We start from the raw sequence: 8,681 nt of genomic DNA on the forward strand, positions 1-8,681 counted from the left end.
AAAAGAACGCACAATAGCAATCTTTTATCATTTAAAAATAATTGGTTTAAAACTAAAAATTTACAATTTAATATTTAAATACAAAAATATAATATGAAATTAGTGATATTAATAAATATCAAATTTTGTATAGAATATATTGTAATCCTTACCAAATTTGGAGAGTAGTTTTCTAAAATTAGTTGACTTAACTATGGTTATGATATTTGCTAATCTAATATAATCTTAACCTTTAAACTTTAAATATGACACATGCCTCTAATCTAGACGTGCACTTGACGAAATGGAGGAAAGGGGTAATGGAGGGGAGCCGGATCCGTTACAATTAACTAAACACTATTTCATTTCTCAATTATTACAATGTTCTCCATATGTGTGTGTATATATACACCCTAAATATTTGGGGGGCCAAGCAATTGCTTTAGTGGCCTTATGGTCAAGACAACAATGATAAGATCATAGCACTCTTGTGTAGACCTCCGCGGGTTGAGAATTGACGAAAATCAAAGAATGAAAAAAGTTGGAGAAAACTGGCAGGCTTCGCCATAGCGAAGGCCTCCTTTGCTATAGTGAAAGAAGGTGAAGTTGCCTAACTTCACTATAGTGAATGTTACGAAAATTTATTTCGTGTTCTAAGTTAGTTTTTTTGTTCAGAATTGATAATAATTTAGAATTGTTGCATCCAAAGCACGCGCAAGCGTACATGATCGTACAAGTAATATACTCTCATTTTAGGAGTTGAATGTCAAATTCAAAAGGACAAGATTGGTTAGTAAATAACTAACTCAAGTTAAACTATTAAGATGTGTAGGTGCAATTGTAACCAAAAGAAAGTTATTTTCTAACATAAAGTAAATTGAGAGAGAACATAAGTAATTGGGTTATAAACAATGAGGGGAATTCCGGGGTCAAGTTGTACCTCATAGTCACGTATAACACCAAGTTCTTCGTTGGTTAAGTCATTTATCTTAATTGTTGATTCATGGGGTTGATTGTATGATTATGGTCACGAGCCTCTAACCATTTACAAAATTGGACACCTAACTTGTAATGACCCTCTAGGTCTTTTTCTTCGTTTTCATGTATTTTTGGCATTTAGAGCCTTCCTATAGCAACCCCAAGTGTGCAATTGTAACAGAAAGAAGTTGATTTCTAACATAAAGTAAATTGAGAGAGAACATAAGTAATTGGGTTATAAACAATGAGAGAGGAATTCCGGGGTCAAGTTGTACCTCATAGTCACGTATAACACCAAGTTCTTCGTTGGTTAAGTCATTTATCTTAATTGTTGATTCATGGGGTTGATTGTATGATTATGGTCACGAGCCTCTAACCATTTACAAAATTGGACACCTAACTTGTAATGACCCTCTAGGTCTTTTTCTTCGTTTTCATGTATTTTTGGCATTTAGAGCCTTCCTATAGCAACCCCAAGTGTGCAATTGTAACAGAAAGAAGTTGATTTCTAACATAAAGTAAATTGAGAGAGAACATAAGTAATTGGGTTATAAACAATGAGAGAGGAATTCCGGGGTCAAGTTGTACCTCATAGTCATGTATGTATAACTCTAAGTTCTTCGTTGGTTAAATCACTTATCTTAGTTGTTGATTCACGGGGTTGATCGTATGATCTTGCCACGAGCCTCTAACCATTTACAAAATTGGACACCTAACTTGTAATGACCCTCTAGGTCTTTTTCTTCGTTTTCATGTATTTTGGCATTTAGAGCCTTCCTATAGCAACCCCAAGTTATTTATAACTTGCTCAGGTAGACAATTCGGTTATTGGGCCGTTCATTTGGTTTTCATAGATATTTCTCTATTTTTGAGTTTTTAAAGTTTGAATGGATGACTTTGGTCAATACTTCATGTAAACGACTTGGGAACACAATTCTGATGGTACCATTAACTCTGGATTGTCAATTTTGGTCTCATCGATCCTTGATTCAGGTGCTGATACTTTCGGACTCATTTCGAGCAACCCAATGGCTTATGAAAAAATAGAGCCTTGAATGTGACACCCACTTTTTATCAGGAACACCACCACTGGAAGTTTTGACACTTGAGTTTGGAATATCAAATTTGGTGAGGTAGCATATTTTGTTTGTGTGCATGTGGTTTCGAACAAATTCCAAGCCCTATCAAGATATTTTGCCAACTCTAAGTTGAGATGGTGTAGACCTTGCTGGTGCACCCAAATTTGTTCTTCGCATTCACACACTTGGAGCCGCGTTCACGGAGGCCAATATAATTGGTCTTCACGATTGCTCGCTTGGCGTCGCATTTGTGAAGATCATTTTCTTGGTCTTCGTGTTTGTGGGATTTGACCCTCGCGATTGGAATGCGAGGCCAATAAAACCCTGTAGGTCATGACTAGCTAGGTAAGATTAAGAACCTTTTAGGATGCATTTATATATGAGAGTGATTTATGATTTTGAGAGGTATATTAGTGATTCCTAGCAGATGTAGTGATTATGCAATTGCATGGCCAAGATGAATGTGAATTCCATTTTACATGTTGTAGTTTGAAAAGCGTATTGAATTATATTGTTGCATTATGAAAAGTTTGTTGAATTACCTTATTGCATTATAACAAGTGTGTTGAATTATATTGTTGCATTATGACAAGTGTATTGAATTGACTTGTTGCATTTTGACAAACATGTGATGATTTATACAAATAAGTTATATTGATAAATGGTCTTGTTCGGTGCTTCATAATTGTACATGTTACTTGCAAATCAAATCCTCTAATAAATGCTAAGTGGGGTGGACTATCTTATACATGACCAGTCTGTGGGTTGGGTTGTGAATATGCTAAGAACTTGTGAGTTTGTGATGAATGTGGTCATGTGTTAACTATGTTCATGTGCTTGTGTAATTACAGTGATTATATATTTGTTACTAATTTTAGTGCGGCCTATGATCTCTACCAATACACAATGTTTATATTGATGCTACTCCTACATTTTCTTTAAGGGCATAGTGTGATCCAGATGTGTTACCAGACCCCACATTTAGTTGAATTTGCTTCCAGTTCTGAGGGTGAATTACTTTTGTTCGAACTACCGCATATTCTGTTATTTTCTAATGTCTTTTCTTCTAAACATTAAGATTTCTTATTTATTAGTTATTACTATTCTTAGACTTGTTGTTTAGATATTTTAGTACGATGGCTTTTAGATTCTGAGATTGTAATAGTTAGACTTTCAGATAATTATTAATTTATTTAAGACTTAGCCTTTATTTTGTAGTGTTCGTATTTTGGCTAGAACTATTAGGTCAATGTATAAAATAGGTCAATAACGTGGGTACCAATTGGTTCAGTCATTGCAGAGTGGGTACCAATCATAATAGTTTGAATCGTGACAAGGTTTGTATTAGATCTCTAGATTAGTCGGTCTCATAGTACTGAAACATGTATAGTAGAGTCTTTTGAAATGGTAATAGGATATTTGTACTGCTCTTCGAGAGGCTATCAGATACTAGGAAAACTTACTTTTTTAGAGTATTGTGAAATTGGTATCTAGTGATCCAAATTGGTATATGATGTTCTTTCACTCTTTTCTATCGTGGATGGTGAGAACATTATTAGGTGAGGTTAGATTCGATGCTCCTGCGCCATTTGTTGTTGTTGTGACTCATAGTATAAGATGGGCCAAAAGTGGAGCTAGAGGTAAATGTAAAGTTGTAGTCCCATTTAGGTTTAGAACTCCAGGTGTTGAGTAGGTATGAGAGAGGGTTGGGTCCCTACACCTAGAGAGACTCCTGAGGTTGTGACTCAAGAGGTAGATGTATTGGTCCGAGAGGCAGTTCCACCTGCTCCGACTTCTACATGTGATATCTTAGGTAATATTTTTGGGCAATTTGACAGGTGATAAGTCGGAAATTTGACTTATTTGAGGCCTTTTAGTTCAAAAAATAGTGCCATTAATGCCTTTATATGTCCATATCTAATGGCTAATGTTTTTTTGTAGCTATGAAAGTTTAAGGACAAGGCAAGAACGAATTCATGCAAAAAGAGGCAAAAACATAGAAAATATAAAAATATGAAGCTGATGCTCGCCGAAGGCACTTGACGACTTGCCAAAAGTGTTACACTTCGCCAAAAATGACAGAGTCTTTTGCTGAAAAGCTTAAAGCAGGTCGGCGAGATGAAGGAACAAACAACAATCCACCAAACTCTATCGACGAGATGAATTCAACTTACTGAAATTGACAGAACAATTGGGCTAAAATGAAGGCCAAAAAGATGAGCATAGGTGATAGTTGGCGACTCGCCGAATGTGAACGGTAAGATCCATCGGGCTCTTCAATTGTGGTTCAAACACTTGAAGCCAAGAAACAAAAGGCGAAAAGAAGTAAAAGTCGGCGACTCACCGAGTGAATCGACGAGCCCAACTAACCCGCCAACTCGTCGAGTAAATCGACGAGCCCGACTATCCCACCGACTCGTCGAGTGAATCGGCAAATTCGACTAACCTCGTCGACTGAGTCATGTACTGAAATTTTTGCTATGTTTTGGTGAAAGTATAAATAACTGAGAGGAAAGAGAAAATACATCTTATACTTTCTGAACTTAGAGTACAAAAAAACATTCTAATATTTTGTGTGTTAAACAAGCTTGTAATCCATCTTTTGGTGGAATTTGGAGTTGAGTTTCTAGATTTGAAGTTTAAACCAACAATTCAGATGACTGAGAATGTTTTTGGTATAATTTGTGTTAATTTTTACATGATTAGCTAAAACTCCGATTTAGAGATGTGCAAATGGAGTTGTGTGTTGATTAATTTAGTGGAATTTTGTGTATTGCTCTGTTTTACATTAATTTCCATAGATTCAAACTGATGGTCATGTGTTGATTTATGATTTATGGTTGTAAACGTGATTCTACTCTAGATTTTCATGTATTGCTTGAAAAATGTTACATGAAGTGGGTAATTGGTTTGATGCTTGCATATTAGATTTGAATTCCTTGTTTACTTGAGAAAAAGAATTTGGGGTTTCATTTCTAAATGCTAGACTTGCTTGAGCCTACCACCGCCACCATTCCACTGCCTTTCATGGCTGATCTGGCCACTGGCCAGCCGTCGCTTCAGGTTGGCCAGTCATCACCTCTAACATCAGAAGCTTTTCCACCTCTCATTCACCCAGGGTCAGTTAGTCTTAGTAAAGATAGCTCTATAAAGCCTAAATTGCCCAACGTGCCTATGATTTTGCCTAGCGACCAATTGGAAAAAACAGAGAATTTTGCCACTGTTCTTAAGAATCTAAACCAGTCTTCACAATATAAAAAAAGGGTGGATCCCATACCAGTCAAGAAAGTGGAATATCACAATGGAATTCCTAGGATTTCTTGGACTGAGGAGGAGGTAGAGCGTATGAATATCATTGAGAACTTGCAATATGCTGTCATTGGGAAGTTTTCAAATGGATGACCAAAATTAAAAGATCTCCGTTTAGCAATTCCTACCCAATGCAATGTCAAGGGTGAATGTACCATTGGATTAATAAGAAATAGACATGTTCTTATCAGAATGGAGAATCAAGAAGATTTAATTAATATGATGTCAAAGAGTGTTTATTACATTAAGGCTAAGGACGGGTATTCATATTCCATGAGGCCTTTGATCTATGCTGCAAAATTTAAAGTAGATGAAGAAACAACCCAGGTCATGGCATGGATCTCTTTCCCAAATCTAAAGCCTGCGTTTTTCATGAAAGAATCCATATTCTCGTTGGCATCCACAATAGGTAAACCTATTCAACTAGACCTCGCTACCATTAACAAAACGTGTCCAAGTTGTGCTAGAGTCAAAATTCAGGTTGATTTGCTATCTGACCTCCCTAAAAGCATTGAAGTGGAAGTACTCAAATGAGACTAGTAAGGTATCAAGGATAGAAACAATGAAAATACAATATGATTTTATCCCTAAATACTGCAAGCACTGCAAAGTACAAGGCCATGATGACAAGGAATGCAGGACCCTTCATCCTGAATTGAGGAAGGCTATCAATGATGAAATAGAAAGACAGAACAAGTAACTCAGCAAGGTGACTCGAATAAAGCCAAAGAACACACAGAAGTGCAGTGGAGAAAGGGGTTAAGAAGCATTGGAATGCTACTCATAGAGTTTTCACATTAGCGCCCAACTCCTTAATGAATGACAAAGCATGTACACCTACTAAGGATGTCAAAAACCAGCAATACCTTTGTATCCTTAGCTGAAGGAATAGAAAAAGACTCACAAACACAAGAAATAAGCAGTGCAAGCAATCAATCTAGTAATGTTAATGGATCTGCTAGAGGACTGATGGAGAAAGAAAAATAAGGTAAAAAATGTTAGCATCATTCCTCCACTAAGGAATGGATTAGTCACGTATTTGCTAAATATAAAGGGAAAGGATTATCTGAAGAGGTGGCCGGAGATGATGGATACATAGATCTACAGGAGGGAGGAGTCATCAGTGGAAATAGTTGATATACCAGCAAAAGAAGATAAAGTTAATGGAGAGTCAGTGCAGACAACAGCCACTGAAAGAGGTGTAGATCATCAAATAATTACTGACATTGTGGTCGCACAAACCACAGGAGAAGGTATAAGTGAATGTACCTTAATGAAAGGAATTGCTGAAGCCATTTATGAAGTCCCATTGCAAATTCAATTAGCACCTTATTGGGAAGGGAGTTTTCCACATGCTCAAGAGGAAACAAGACTACATTTAACTAATATAGAAGAAAATGAAGAAATAGAGAAAATAGGAGTAACCAAGTCCATGGAAGGAAGTCCTCAGAAGTCACCACCTATGGAAAACCTGCATGCATTAATATCTCATCAGATTCAACATGAAACAACATAGGGTCAGATTACAATATATGCTGAAACAACAAAATAAACAATAACAGATAAAGAAGAAGACATGAATGATTTTAATGCTAGAAGTATGTGTAGTGCAACTGGTTTATCCCCAAATACTCTATCCAAGGGTAAAAAGGGAGAAAAAAAGGGAGATGTTAAAGGAGAAAAGGTAGATAAAGGTGATGCCATTATTAGACCAACAAGGATACAAGCTAAGAGGGTGGTTAAATCAATATCCAAATGACACAAAAAAGCCTTATTTTGGAACATAAGGTCTGTGGAAACACAAAATGCTTTTCACAGAGTTCAAATGTTACACAGACATCACAAATTCTTTCTTATTGCTTTAAATGGAGCCATTCCAAGATACTACTCATATTCAAAGATTCAAGAGAAGATTGGGGATGCAGTATGTAAATTATAACAGTAATGGGCAGATCTGGATATTCATTAGAGAACATATTCAAGTGGGAGTTATTTCAGACTCTGAACAACAATTGACTCTTCACTTAACCATGGAGGATGGCCAACAATTCTTAACTACAATAGTATATGCTAAATGCTCTTCTATTGAAAGGTTGAGTTTGTGGGATGATATATATACTTTGAGTCAAGAATTTTCCTTGCCATGGATGGTGGGAGGGGATTTCAATGTTATTCTAGGGGAAGAAGAAAAGATAGGTGGATTACCAGTATATCCTCAGGAATATGAAGATTTTGCCTTTTGTGTCAATTCTTGTGACTTGTTTGATTTGCATTTTTCTGGTAGCCCATTCACTTGGTGGAATGGTAGGACTGATGCAGGATGTATTTTCAAGAGACTTGATAGAGTTGTTATCAATCAATCTATGCAAGATTTGATGGGTAATGTGGAATTACAACATCTTGCTAGAACAAGCTCTGACCATGCTCCTCTATTGTTGACTTGTGGTGGATCTAATAAGCTCGTGTTCAAGCCTTTCAAATTTTTGAATTTTGGACGGAGAGGGATGACTTTAAAAAAGTGGTCTTAGATAATTAGTGTACTGACTATGATGGTGATATTTTTGTCCAGCTGAAGCAGAAGTTAAAGAAAACTAAACTTGCCCTTATTATGTGGAGTAAAGAAAAGTTTGGGGATATCTTCAAACAATTAGTGATTAGGGAAGAAATTGTAAGGTTGAAAGAAGAACTGTTTGAACAAAATCCCAACTCTTTTAATAGAGCTATTTTACCGAAAGCACAGGCAGAACTTAAGTTATATATTCATTATGAGAAGGAATTTTGGAGACAGAAATCAAGTTTCCAATGGTTTTCTAAAGGTGATAAGAATACCAAGTTCTTTCATTGCTTGGTAAAAGGGAGAAGAAAGAGGTTAACCTTGAAGAGAATTCTTAAAGAAGATGGAGGTTGGGCAGAAAGAGATTCAACAATTGCTACAGAAGCTCTAAAGTTTTTGAAAATCAATTTTCAGAAAGTGCTTGCAATCCAGATAAATCTCTTCTCCAACACATTGCTCCTCATGTTACTTTGGCTAAAAATATAAGGATTAAAGCTTTACCTTTTGAAAAGGAGGTTAAAAAGGTGGTTTTTGAATTAAATGGTGATAGTGCAAGTGGACCTGATGGTTTCATTGGTCACTTCTATCAACATTGTTGGGAGATAGTAGGAGGTGATATTCTGAAAGTTGTTTAGGCCTTTTTTCAAGGGTGCACCCTCCCTAAATCAATTACTTATATTAATTTGGTTCTTTTGCCAAAAAAAGATGTGATCAAATCCTTTTCAGACTTAAGACCAATTAGTTTGAGTAATTTTCTCAATAAGGTCATTTCAAGAGTGATG

This window comes from Solanum tuberosum, unplaced genomic scaffold, assembly GCF_000226075.1.
Source record: "Solanum tuberosum cultivar DM 1-3 516 R44 unplaced genomic scaffold, SolTub_3.0 scf00364, whole genome shotgun sequence".
Classification (NCBI taxonomy): domain Eukaryota; kingdom Viridiplantae; phylum Streptophyta; class Magnoliopsida; order Solanales; family Solanaceae; genus Solanum; species Solanum tuberosum.